General features: G+C 39.2%; 1 protein-coding gene across 1 annotated transcript in view; it reads left to right on the plus strand.

The window, feature by feature from the left end:
- Positions 1–1,241: 1,241 nt before the first annotated feature.
- The window catches only part of rin1b (Ras and Rab interactor 1b), a 43,330-nt gene continuing 29,593 nt past the window's right edge, over positions 1,242–14,978 (plus strand). Inside the window, exon 1 of the mRNA XM_085450974.1 lies at positions 1,242–1,535. The gene's annotated coding sequence lies outside the window, so the exon portion shown is untranslated. The remainder of the gene's footprint in view (positions 1,536–14,978) is intronic.

The following is a 14,978-nucleotide window of genomic DNA, read 5'->3' on the forward strand; positions in this document are numbered from 1 at the left end:
CGTGATCCTGTGTGGTTGCCTGACATGTCTCTTTCCATTAACCCTGTGTCAGACTGGTGACTTACTAAAATTTTATTAGCATTTAATCAAGCTCTTTCCATTTTTTTTTTTTTGCCTGGTTTATTATCAATGTCAAAATAATGTAGGCTAATGCTTTATTGTATTACAACAGGGAAAATCTGGCAAAATGCCAGATGCTTTGTCACCCCCCCAATCCACATACTGAGCATATCAAGTAATAGTTCTTATAGTTAGGTAGTTATAGGTATCCAGATAGTTAGTTAGTTTCCTATGGCCACATAAAGACACAGTTATAGTTAGTTAGTGATGTGATATAAGTTCTACATTCAGTTTAAACACAGTTCAAGTTGTCAAATGTCAGTTTAGTAAGTTAAACATGTTTATTATTATTATTATTTTATTGCTTCACATATGTAAAATATTACATCATTCATTAGATACAGAGGAAGGTAAATGTTGTTCAAAGTCACACATAAAGAACCAGAACCAAATGTTCACCTGTTTCAGAAAACTTCTGGAGCTTTTTGGCCATGTCGGCGACATAAAGCGCGGACTCTGGCGTCACCTGGCGGCCATTAGCAGAATCACACACCTTCACCTGTAAGAAGAAAAAAAAGAAAAAAAGATTGATGCAGCAGTCCAGAAATAGCTCTCACAAAAAAGCGCACAGTGCGTAAAAGTCCAGTTCCGGTTATGTGACGCTTCTCACAGCTTCTCCCATGGTCACACACACGCAGTTTTATAAAGAGCGGTGTTATTTCTGATCGTTTAGTCTCTGTGGGAAAATGCAAATCGTTTCAATTAGCATTTTCAGGACCTTTGTGCGCTTTCTCTTCCACCTGAACAGCGCGTTATATACTCAAGGGCTTCATTAGGGGAACAGAAGTGGGACGATTCGCTGCCTTTCTGCAGTAAAAAGTCTGTTTATAATATTTCTACGTTATTTTCTTGGTTATATCACAGATTTAAAAACGTGCCTTGTGTCCCCTAAAAGACAAATGATTTCGTCTTTTATAGTTTGCACTGGTGCTGTCTCCTTCTTGGAGTCCATCAACCTCATGAGAACATTACAAAAGGCTTAAAGTTTTGTGAGGCTCCTGCATTATTACACGGGAAACGCCCTCTATTAAATATCGTGTCCACTATGTCAAAAAAAAAAAAAGGAAAAAAAAAAGTGGATTTACAAGCAGAATATTTTCCCTGGCATGGTGTGATTTGGATTGGTGTGAGTGAGTGAGTGTCAGAGTCAGGGAGGCGGGGGGGCACACAGTGTGTCTCTGCTGTGACTGTGTATCACTTCAGATGCTCAGACAGAATTAAAAATGCGCTCCTCTGCCTTGTCGCCGGTGTTGTGCGCATTTTCTTGACAAGCCCGTGTTCCCACAGCATGGTGCTCGGACTCGGAGGCTCGGCACCCTCTTCGTACATAACCATTAAACTCTCGCGGACGCTTAATTAAGACAGCAGACTGCGCACAGCGCCCCGCAGCACCTGTTCCCACCTTCAGATAGAAGGTAAGTTTGTTTTTGTTTTTTTTGGAATCGAAATTTGCGTTAAAAAGAAAAAAGAAAAAGGGAGACAGGTGTGACTGGCTGTGAAGATGCATAAAAATAAATAAATAAAAATAAGCCTGCGCGAAGTTGGAAAAAAAAGGAAGAGGTAGTTCCTGGAGAGTTGGCACATGCAGCACAGCTCCAGGCTCCAGTAGCTGTATTAATATTTTCTCCTCCCTTTTGAAGGTCCCCTTTCTCTTCTCAAGTTCAAAGCGCGTCGGCGTTTGTTGTTTAACGTAGTTTCCGGTCAGCAGGGGACGTCTCGGTAAACAATGCAGCTCGGTGATTCACGCGTGTGCGTCCCCTCGACATTAAAGTTTGTGCCAATTAATCAATTAGCGATTAGGACGGTCGGAAAGCGTTGGTGCAGGGGGGCGGGTGGGAGTGAGGCTGACGCACGACCCAAAGCTCAAAGTGGAGGTTTCATGAAATTAATATGGATGTTTTTTACATGATAATAACAGTTTGGGTGTAGGTATTCATTATTCTCAGCCACAGGTCTGCACTGTGTACTTGGGCTGTTCCTCCTTCAACTTTACTGATGGTTTTTCCTTCTGTCTCTCAGTGGTTGTGCTGCAGATTTGTCTGTGTACAGCCTGAAGATTTCAAATTACCATATTACCTCAGACAAGCAGAAGTTCAGGGCGTTTTTTCCCCCAGATTTCCTCCAGCACCTAATCAAACCAGCCACCCACGAGAAGTAATGCAAATTTTCATCTCTGCAGGTTTTGGAGGTGAACTAATGACCATCCATCCACCCATCCATCCGCCTGGCTTTCTTTTCTTTCTTTTTTTTGGTTGAACTGCACCTTCACGAGGCATGCCAGTGTTCAATTAGCCACTCAGACTTTTATTTTTGAAGTATCTTGATCTCCTGTCTCCCCTCAGAGGGCAAAGTGAATGTAATCTCACACCAATGGACTGTTACATAACTTTAAAACTGAAGTGCCATCCTGCCTGCGTAGGAGTAGATGTGATGTTCCCACTTCCTCGCTGTTGTTTTGCTCGTTAATTCTGAGAGGCGCATTACTGTAAGTGGCGTTTTGTGACTTTACATGACTGCTGTTTTTTTAAAAAAAATATATAGTTTTTATTTATTTATTTTTTAAGACCCCCCACCCTTCTTTTAAATGCAGATGCAGATGAGGCCACGAGCATTACTGATTGCTTTGCGAGTCGTTGCTGTGATTATGCCGTCCTACCTACAAGAAGTCTGTGATTGCTGAATGGTGGACTGACATGTTGATTTTGACCAAATGTGTGCGTATATATTTATGTGTGTGTAGGGGGAGGGGGGCTGCTTTCTGCCCTGTGTTGTGTAGGAGGAGTGCGATCGCAGAGTGCCCAGGCATGACGCTCAGAGCTGTTGGACAGAGTTCAGTCCTTTGCTGAGCAGCCTGTCCTCTGTGCTGGAAACGGTGCGCAGACAGACACATTACAGTAACCTGACTCATGTACATGGCAGGCTTCCCCTCTTCACTGCTAAGAAATTGTGGCATCACCTTGAAACACAAGAGAGAAAAAACAGAAAAAAAGTGCTCACTCCTAAAGCAAACGTCCACCATTTTGAAAAGTCTGGCAGATATATAAGGATTGCTGGCACAGGAGACAGTTTCTCCACTGAGAGCAGTTTCTTACTCTTCAGTTAGAGGCTATTTTGGGCACCGAATCAAAACTTTATTAAAGATGTAATTAGTTTTTTGTTTTTTTTAGATAACAACCATTTCCCATCAGTGTGTCCCAGCAGTATAATCAAGTTAAGCTGCACTAACTTAGGATGTAAGACGCTCGCTTTCCAATGCGAACGCCTTCTCCAGTCAGCTTAAGTCAGATTAATTTAAATGCACAGTAGGGCAGGGCAGCACTTTACAGGAAAACAAATTGTCAGTAGCTACCAATGCTTCATACAATGTGATACGAGTAAAAAAATTGCATTTTTTGTAAATATATGCAAAATGGGGAAAATACATACTCCTTCTTATCCAACCACGGTCGTGACGGTGCTGCTGGAGCTGTTGTTTTTATTGGAGAGGTGAGGTATCACCATGAATAGGTCGCCACCCCAACACTCTCAGGTCTTAACAGAGAGAACTTAAAGCACAACTATGATCATTTTGGTATGGAAACAGCAGATGTTTATGATAATATCTCCCTGGTATGGTTGCTGGTATAGCTCTCTGTTTATAGCTTCATATTAACCACAATAACAATAAACAGACACACAAACAAGAACACAGCTTCCAATCTCTTCTTAATAATTAGTGCCAATCATTTCTACAAAAAAACTCTTTTTTTGCATCCATAAGCTCGAAGTTTCAACGGATCTTCTCAGAAGCTTGAGTCCCAATTTCCAGGTATTATCTCAAAACTTTGACTTGCTAACGCAAAACGTCTGAGTAAAAAACTTGAAATTAGATAATAACCTTAAATTATGACTTACAGATCCCAAAAAGTGTTTTAGTTTGTCAGCGGCAGAAACAAACTTCAAGTGAGAGTGGTCTACCGGTGGTCGAAACACGTCTTTAATGATGTCATTGATCTTTATCGGTGTCAGTACTTCTCATTAAGGGTAGAGGGGAGGTCCCCAGATGTTGTCTTTATCAGTTAAGAATGATTGCTGCATTCGTAACGTTATGGTAAAGCTTCGCCTGCATCTAAAGAGGCAGCAGAAAATAACACACCTACATAACCACTTGAAAGAAACCATCACAGAAGTGATCACTTTTGTCGTACTGCACACGTGCACTCCTCTAACTCGCAAGCTAATATGTAGTATTAACAAGTAAAAGGTCACGGACACGTCACAAATTACAGAGTGCCTTTTGTATGATAAAAGATATATCCCCAAATTACCACCTCTATTGGTTTTAAGGTTGAAATTAATCAGTTCCAACTCAACAAGTTATTGACAGATGGAGCTCTGAAAAACAACACTCTGCGTTCGAAGTACAAATACTCCAAAATCGATAAGACATGATGTGATCAGAAGCTCTGCACTGCCTCATATTCATTACCTCCTGGTTAAGACCACAGATCCCACCCTGTCTCCTCACTGTTAGGGTACCGCATGCACCACAGCACTTATGGAGTGGATGTAAAACAGCAGGATTTGGAGGATATCGTTTGGTTACTGTTTCATGCAGTGTAATTAAATTAGGAAGTGTGTTGTTATAGTCCTAATATAGGTGTGTTTCTTAGGCAACCTGACAGCTTTTTCCCTCATGTTTGAGCACGTCTGGTGGATAAATGCTCCAAGGTAGATGTTCAAAACGAGAGGTTTACGGCTTACGTACACTGACTCAACAAAACATCACAAAGTAAAAGATTTGAATTTGGTTTACGGATTAAAGACGGCGAGTTTGCTAAATCTGACTCCTTAAATATGTCAAAAAACATATAGTTGACTGTTTTATTTTTACGTTTATTGTGACAGCACTTTAAAAAAAATCAGTAGGGGTTGTTTAATAGAGCAGAACTTGAAAACCAACAGATCTGGTTTGTCGTCCTCCTTCCCTGGCTTCTTCAGAGAGATTACAGTATTAATGCAGGCTTTTGTCCTCTTGTGGTCACTCTAACACAATCTGAAAATGAAAGATGAAAGTGATCCCTCTTTGTCGTTGTCAAGTCCGCGCTCGTGAGATTAAATCCACGGTAGATATCGCAGGAAAGCCGGGGAATTTAAATACTAACCAAATGTATGGACGCATATACACGCACTAAAGTCTTATCAGCAAACTAGTAGTTTAGGAAACATTTTTAGTCCTAACTCTAACATGATCGTCTAGTTTGAGGTTTCTTTGGAGGAAAGTGTTTGATAGAATAAAACTAAACTTTAAAGTTCCTAATCAAAGTCTTAAAAAGCTGCTAAAACTGATATTAGCACAAAGTCTACGAGATGCTATATCTACTCAATCAATATCTTCTCCAAAGACCCCTGACAAAACTCAACTTTTAGAGATATTATTCACTCCCGCTTATGGAAAAACCTCTGACATTACCTAACAGTCCTTTACAAAAATACCATTTTGTATGAAGAGCTCCTCATGCGTCATTAGTTACACTGTGAATCACGCAGTCATGCAGAGGTCAAGCAACACCAGAAAAAAGGAGGAACTGCGATGCTGAAAAGACTTTTGTTAAGGGTATGGATCCTATTGTTTCCAAGCACATTTTGGATCACAGCTTTAACCGCAGTCGGGATAAAGAGAGATTAAGAAGGAGAGGAGAGGTGTTTCGCCTTGTTTTTGCTGAAAGCGGTGTGAGAAAATCTGGCAGTCGCGTGGTGAGATTCCAGTTGTTATGTGTTTTTGAGAAGTGACAACGGCAAAGTGACAGCATCTTGAAGAAAGTTGGTTTCCAGTTTTCGTGGGAGACAAGTGAATGTGGCCGGGCTGTTATCTTGGCAACTTTTCCAGCTCTTATTATGAGGAAAATGCAAGATTCAGTGACCTGTTCAGATGGACAACTTTGGCACTCCAAATCGAGTACAGGCTTTCCAGATAAGCTCCAAAACACGGTGGGAAAAAGACACAGTAAATAAGATTTGCAGTAAATTAAAACCTCAGTCAAAACTTTATCCACTGATTATTTGTATATAAATAATAATAGTCACTGCTCACAAATAGTCCACATTTTTAGACTTTCTCAAAGCTGATGACGACCACTTACTTTGTTTTGTTGTGGGACCACAGACTGTATTTAAAAATAGATGAGGCCACTGTGACGCCACCTACTGCCTTGTGAAGAAAAATACGTTTTCTGGGGGACTAGAAGCTAACATTCTGAAGACAGAATTTTATTTTTTTTTACTTTTTTTTTTTACATTTTACAAAAATTCTGACAGTTTTGAGACATATTTGCAGACACTGAAGTTAAGATAGCAAACAGAAATATTGGAATGTCTCCTTGTTCGTGATTTTTTTCTTTTGTGTTTTGTTTGTTTTTGTGCACAGCCAGGATTGTTGGTTGGCATCTCTGACTGGCTTTTCCCGTGCTGCGTCACATATTTGGATGAGTGGTTTGAATATGAATTTACCTGCTAATACTATCAAGCTTAGTTAGCAAGGTGCATGGATAGCTCATGAGTCACTCAGAAAAAAGCAGCATACATGTCTAATGTGGGCTCCAGCACGTTTTCTTTGTGGACCAGCTGAAGTCAGCTGACTGCTGGCTCTGAGGTTTCCTCCTCTTCCTGGATTCACCCAGCTGCATCCTACACTATATGAGTAGATGTTATATGAGGCATCATGAATGCTTTCCAAATCCTAACTATTAAAAAGACAGCAAAAGGGTGAAATATCAGCTAAAATTCACATTGATGACTCCTACCAAAGTTCTTCTGGAAGCAGGTCCTGTTACTTTTAAACAAATTTAAAACAAATTTTAAAGTATTATTAAATTAAACTTTAAATTTAAACCAGGATATTAAAAAATGCACAGATTCACTCATATCTGATTAAAAACATCTTTTAAAAGTTTGCTTACTTTTACCACAAATAAGACTTTAGGAGGTTTTTCCTCTTTAAGCTTAACCGCTACTGATAAAAATGCTTTCAGTAAAGGTTCGATTTTATTGGTTTAGTTTTGAGCTCTTTGATTGGTCCTTCTTGGGTTTATTGGCCAATAGCTGTTCTTCTACAGCATTATGCAGCGTGGTCAACACTTAGTGGATTGACAGTAGCTAAAGTCTGTTCTGAGGATGCGTAAATGCACTCACGTAAGTTTATTCATTTGTTATTTATAATCAATATTAGAGAGTACTAGATATCAATAGCTTTATTTGTTGTGTATATTTTTTCTTAAATTGCTAATGTCTAAACTTGCTAGTCTGGGTGGTATGCTAACCACCGCTTGGTCAGTCAAATTAATGTGCACATTTCTGAAGAACATTTATATTATTTATATGTAAATAGTCTATAAATACTGTTTACATGTGCACAAGCATTCAAATAACATATTAGAATATTGTAGTTACGAAATAAACATTTAGGATTACTTTAGGTTAAAGTTTATTTGTATTTAGAAAATGCTTTCTATGGGCCTTTGGTGCCCTCTGGTGACACATGCAAAATAGATTGGTCACCTGGGAAACGGATGTACTTTATTGTTTGGTCGTTTTTGTTCTTTATTTGTGGCCAGAATACACATATAGTACCATTGTGTACTACATGCTTGTAGTGGTTTTAATTATTTGAACTTTCAAGGCATCCCTCCTGTTGCAAAATTCTCACACAAAATTTTATTCCAAATTATTTTAGTGCCGTTTCTGTTTCTTTCAATGTCTCTCATAGTAGCCAGGAACTAACCTGCCAGTTACCAAGGATACCACAACCTGCCCTGCAGCCGTTTAACATCAATCACTATAAAATGTACCACAATATTGTATACAATATGAAAAAAACTCAACTCCAGCAGCATATCACATTATGTAAGCTTTAAATTTCCTATTTAAATGTTTCTTCTTACTTTCCTGTCCTCTTCTCCCACACTTCCACATCTTTTTCCACCTCCGACAGTTTTACACATTAACATGTTGTTTCTGTTTTTCTGTTCCTGTGAAATACAGTATCTGTACCTTTAGCTAGTAGACACATTGTGTCAAACTGCACAGAACAAAAATGCTTACTTGAAAGTATTTTTGTATCGTAAACTGTAAGATTTAAATACTCATTAGCTGAAGGTGCTGGAACACTGGCCCACTTTATCCCATGTGTGTACCCACCGACACAGATAGCTGCTAATTAGTGCTATGTTGTCTTTCAGCTGCTCCCTTATTAGCAAGCAGTGTTGGGGTTGTTATTCAATAAAGGTTATGTATTTCACATTAGTCACTGCTTTTCTTGAAAGTAATGCAGTACATTACTTAACTATTCCACAGAAAAAAAGTAATTTGTTACATTACTTGCTAATTAGTTTTCACGTTACTCTGTAACATGGCTTAAATGCGTCATCACATAAAAACCAGTTAACAATATAAACCTGGGGCCACTATCCCGCACACCAACACAAACGGTTATCCTAATGAGCACATATGCTGTCTGTGAAAATGCAGTAATGAGTAAATCTAACTGTAATGTGATTATTGAATTGAAAACGTGTTACTGAAAAATGTAATGGGAATATTCTTAAAGGCACCAACACCAAAAATATGTGAATTTCACCGACTTAAAATAACATAGGTGAGAGCCTAGCAGAGAGCTAGCATGACAGCCCCCTGTGTTAGCCTCCACCTCTCTAATAATGATAACTTTCAGCCTTTCAAACAAACATGACTCCTTGTACAGTTGATATAGAGGGAAACATTTGCTCTCAAAGTGAACTCAAGTTTTGGCATGTCCACACTGGCTTTATTTTTCTGCCCCAGCAGCTGCTGCTTGGCACTACTGTGCGAGTTACTATCCGGTTGTTAAGTGATGACGTGACGAATCCTACTTCCGGGTCTAAAGTAGTCTGCGTTTAATATGGCTTTTGTGTTGTTAACATGTTTAATGTTTTGTATTTTCTTCTATTTAATCTCAAAAAGCTCCTAAAACAGTCAGTGATCACTGTTGACCTCCCTCGGCTTTTATTACCACTAATCATTTATTTAAGCTCAGTTTTTAAAACCTTAGGATGTAACAGCCCAGCCCATGCAGCAGTATATGAATGACTAACCTCGTATTGTGGATGGATTATCTCAGTTGTTCTCCTGGCTGAAGTTTGGTCCTTTTACAGCATCCTGCCATGCGATTACATTTGTTCCTGACCACCGAGAACACTCACGTTAACTTTTATCGAGTGGAAAAAAAGTTAGCTTGTTTATATTATGCTAACATAGCTGTGTCGCTAGCGGTCACGTAGCACATCATTATATACCAGCTAGCCCAACTTCAGTAACCCTACAAACGTCACTGCTGTTTAGTTTTCTGTCTTCATTTATGTTGGAAGTGATAACAGAGCTGTACGTTTTAATTTGTTTCCAAAACCCCACAGTCAGGACATGCTATATTGTATTTAGATAAAAGCTAGCGAGCTAACTTCCTGCTAACTTCCCGTTAAATGTCATAAATTCCGTTTTCATGGATGCCTGGATGTTAAACTCAATTGTTACACCTGGTAGAGCAGAACGCTGATCATTTTATTAAAGATGAAAGACTTTAGACAGTTTTTCAACTCTCAGTAATGCCATAGTGATCGTTTGATATATGGACCTGCAGCAGAGTTTAGGCCCAGACACGGCTAGTGACGTCAGACTTAACGACTGGATAGCTAATAGTTTAGCTAACACGTCCATCATTCCATTCAACAGGCAGCTCTATCATTCAGCTGGTGTTTCTGTTCACCTGCTGAATTTAGCGCTAACATTCACATACTTTCAGCTCTGCTTTTAGTCACTCCTGAGAAAATATCTGTATCTTTAGCTGCTAACCCGCGCAAGATGTTCATCAGCAAGCTGCTGTTTCGTATTCAGTACGTGCTTTTCAGAGTTTTTTCTTTTTCAGGGTTAATGACTGCAGTAAATTTGTACTATAATTATACTCCTAATGTTTTTTCAGTCTAAATGTGCTTTTATAGATAGTTTTAATAGGAGGACTTCAATACTGTGGATTATTTTTTTCATTTCTTATGTTTAAATCACGGTTCACTTTATTTCTCTGTCTGAATGGGCATACTTATCCAATTTGGGATCCGTATCAAATCTAAAAATATCCTATATTAGATTTACACCTCATAATAACTGCAGTCTCCACACCTCATATTTGCTCTTTTCAGTGCTAAACACGCAATTATTCACGCCAAATTATCCTGAATTCAAATAATCATAAGATTTTAACATGCATTATATACCTAAAGCTGCCATTAACAAAAGCTGAATGATTATAGGTTGCAGGCTGACCTCTGTGTCACACTATGGAGCAAAAATGGAACAGTTAAATGATTTGACATCATAATGGATCACATTTAGCTTTTCTCTCATTACACACACACACAGACACGCATCTCTGGTCTGACAGAACTATTTGTGATAATGCTCCTTCTGAATCACCACATCAGTTAACCGATATGCTTCTAAAATTATGAAAATTCACAGTTATGCTAACAGTCCTTCTTCTCTCCTACAGCCCAAGTGTTGCTTCTGACTCATACTAATGCCTTTGTACTACTTCGTCATGCACACACACATACACACAACACTGCTCTCACTTCCTTGTCACTAGCCCTGAGTGCCTTTGCTATGCCGCTTATGCAGCAGGCATCAAAACGGACACCTGTCATCAGTCAGCAGGCCCCCGTGCCCACTGTTGCCCCCTGTGGATACTTATAGCCCACTGCAATTATGTTGTTCCATTAGTCATCCTACGCATGCAGTGATGGGCTGCTGGCTATACTTATCCACTGTCATGGTCACTCTTATGCAAATGAGAGATTTTACAGACTGATGAGAGAGTGGCTGGCGTCAAAGCAAGAATTTATGCTGAACCTTAAGTACACAGTTGTTAGTCTGATTTCTGTTTGAGTTTAGAACTACCTCTGCTTGACATGTTAAGGCTTCAACTATTATGAAGTTAGAGCTGGCGTATACTGTGTATATAACAGTGTGTAGTTACATTCAAGTAGATAGACCACTGGCCACTGTTCATAAATCCAGCAATGTGGCCGCCATATTGATCAGAAATAACAAATATAAATTCATCGCAATATATTAATGCCTGTACACATTTTTCCTGCCACCATCCTCTTCAGAGTAGGAAAAACTTTTCTGCTGCAGCAGCAAGACACATTGTCTGAAATGACAAGAGAAGATGTGTTGTGGTGACAGTGGGTTGCAAAGAGGCTTGCAATAGGCAGCAACTGATGTGAGCTAAAAAGACTCAAATAGCATGTTCTACGCTACATTTGCCAACTGCACAATGCATATCAGCTGAACCTACAGCTGATTTGGGTTAGCACTGAGATCAGCTGATCTGCTGAGCGTGCATTTGAGCCTGACTTGCTGGAGTGAATGCTATACAGGTGAGAACAGCTATTAGGCCTATGAATTTTAAAGTTTTTGTCAAAAGTCATTTTTAACAGTTAAGGGATGGTCGACATAGTATTTCTAAACATTCTACTTTTCTTTAAGCATTTCAAAGAATGAATGAATATTTTTTTCTACACAATTACAGAAAAAATGAGAGGTTTATTGTAGAGATGGCACGATACCACTTTTTTATGTCCGATACCGATATCATAAATTTGGATATCTGCCGATACCGATATGAATCCGATATAGTGTTTTTTAATCAACAAAACTGTTTTTTAAAATATCTTGCTGCATTTTGCAAGTCTGCAAGTTCATACTCAAGTTTAAAACAACAACTACACTAAAGCTATTCTGTTATACATGTATACAAAAAAAATATTTCATAGTTCAGCAATACTGATCAATCTAATAAACTTAGACCTACACCATCCTCCCTATTCTGGTATTTTAAAGAGTACTTAGCGTAAATATTAAGCAACCTAACTAATAGGGTTCCAACTCCCAGCAACAACAAAAATAAATAAATAAAAAATAGGGAACCACCCCTCACGCTCCACCTCATGATGCTTAATCAACGTAATCAACCTTAATTTGATGCAGTGTGAAAAAAAATGCACAGAAATCAATTATTTTTCAAGAAATATTAAATAGATTCAACATCTTTCTTCAACAAAATTGCAGACTGCACAGATGGTACCTTCCCAAAGGAAAATGTACTATAGCTTACTAGGGTATATATATTAGACTTAATAGTCACTATATACAGTAATTGACTTCTATTCATTTTACATCAAATTAAAACTTTGGGTGTCAGATAATTATTTATTAAAAGCTAGACATTTTAAATGAGAATAAGAAAGAAAAGTATGTCTTTGTGCCCCCTTTTCCCAGTTAATGCCCTATCGGCCCCCCTGGCTAAACTTTGCTAGATCCGCCCCTGCACAGTTACCAGCCGTCAGCTACATAGAAAAAGATCCTGGTGTAGAAAGTAATATTAAATAAATTGTAACAACAGCTTATCAAGCTTAAACGTTCTGCTGTTGTTCAGCCGCTGGTTTCCTCTTTCTGGCGCAAAGTGGACCAAAAACAAACAAGAGAGACTCACGACAGAAAAGCCGATCAGCTGATCATTAGCAGTTTCACGATTGAAGTAGCAGCCGGAGAGCGAGAGGCAGTCGCTCGTTAAGCTTAACGTGGGAATGCTTTACAAACATTCAGAGATGGACTTACACACGTGCTTTACTTCTCTCGGGGATAACTTTGTCGGAGATGAAATGCCAGGTTGCTAGCGAAGCTCCAAATGCTATCCAGACCACCAACAGGTCCCGCATGCCACAGCTGCTCTATCACGTGATGCATACTGCTCCGACGTGCTAACGTTCTGAGGCGAGTTACGGCGTGTTGCAAGTTTTGTGAGGTGCTTTCGTGATATTTAATGGATCGGATTACATTTTTTATTTTTCTCCGATATCCGATCCAGTAATTTAGGTCAGTATCGGACCGATACCGATACGTAATATCGGATCGGTCCATCTCTAGTTTATTGAGCCATAGCACAAACCTCTACTGTGCAATGATGTGGTTTAACTTTGTAAAATCAAACTAAGGCTTATCTTTTATTTAACACACAGTATAAAAACTCCAGCATGGGTTTGAGCTATTTCTTGAAAACGCATCATGTCAAAAGCAAAAGAAGTCAGTTTAGACAGTTTAAACCTGGCAGAGGTGGGAAGACAAAGATTTCAAAGACTCTGGAAAGAAAACGATTGACTACTGTCTGATTAAAGGACCACCTGGAGACATTATGTACACTGGAAGTGTGGCACAAGATTTCAGATGACCCAAAAACTAGGTCTCTTTGGCCACAGAGATGCTGCTTATGTTTGGAGAAAGAAGAGAGAGGAAAACAACTCCACAGTGAAACATGGTGGAGTATTATGTTGTGGGGATGCTTCAGAAGATCTGGTACCAGGAATCTTGTCAAGATGGAAGGAATCATGATGAAAGAAGGATATGTGAAGCTTCAGAAAGAAAAACCCATGAAACAAGAATGGCCTGGGATTGCTGAGGAGACATAAGTGATACTTACTGAAAACTACAACAAACGACTGCAGGCTGTTATCCAGCAAAAACAACGCACAACTGACTTTCAGCATCAGGGAGGTCAAATGGGGAACGTAAAGTAATGTAAGTATCTATAATAAAACTAGGATGTTTGGAAAACCTGTGTTAAAAGTTCCTTGCTCTGTTTAACAGAACTTGGGAAAAATACATTTTCTGTATGTGATTAATAAATGTGCACAATAACCTGTTAATTCTTATTATTAGTCATGTTAATTTGTCGATGGTAAGCTGCTATAAATGTGCAGAAATCTGTGCATCCTGTGGATTTCTCAGAGCTGCAACATCAGCGTATATCCATGAAATGTTATGTCCCTGCCAAATGTAAAATCTGTAGAAGATGATTTTTTTTAAAAAGTGAATTTCCAGCGCCTGCTTATCAAAGACTCCAGATGGAAACACCGTATGTAGGATGTAACAATGAGCAAAGTGCACGGCACTGCTATCTGCTTTCAGCATTACTATCACTGCATGTTTATTGGCTGGGGTTTACATTTGTGAGAACTCGGTGGATTTCACTCGGTGTGGCAGAAGCTGAAGCTGCATCAGCTCAGTGAAAAGTGGGTGGGTTGTTGAGATTTAAGTTTCCGCCTCGTTCCTCCTCTGCTGCCGTCTCAGGAGCCTCTCTAACTTTCCCTGAACTTATTGCATTAGGGTTTGTTTTTTCCCCTGTGAGTAGCTGGCAAAATGCGAAGTACTGTACGGATGATTTAGAATTTTCTTTGACGTTTTTGACAGTGCATCAATCACCAGCAGCATTTCCCATCTCATTATTTGGGATAACTGATCAGGCTTGCAGATCACAGCTTGCAGATGTGTAAATCGTGAAGGTTTCTGCTTAACTGGACGCCTGCGCTGCTTTGCTATTACTGCCTCTGTCATTATATGGCTACATCCACCTACACATAAAACTCAGCTGAAAACAAGTTTATGAGTGTTCTCTGGAGGCTGCTGAAATGAATGCTGGGAAATGCAGGAGTGTGAAGCAGGAGGGAGAATAAAGGGGCAGCATGCAACAATCTGGGACAGCCTGATTTCACATTTCAGGAGGGCTTTTTTTGGTTATTACTTATGTTACATTACATTAAGTTTTTATCGCACATTCTGTTATTTATTTTTAAATCTTCTCCCTCCTTGTGACTGCAAAACACTAGGCTTTCTTTGATGGATTACTTGTTGTGTCTCAGGTAGGTCTAAAGTTCATCCGTACTGGAACCGAAGGTAATTTGTCAAAGCAAACACTTGGGGTTTGCTGCAAGAAAGGATGCACAAGTTTTAGT

The sequence above is a fragment of the Copadichromis virginalis genome, linkage group LG3 (assembly GCF_057382275.1).
Source record: "Copadichromis virginalis isolate Kocher_CV1m ecotype Utaka linkage group LG3, C_Virginalis_male_GT1.1, whole genome shotgun sequence".
In the NCBI taxonomy this organism is placed as follows: domain Eukaryota; kingdom Metazoa; phylum Chordata; class Actinopteri; order Cichliformes; family Cichlidae; genus Copadichromis; species Copadichromis virginalis.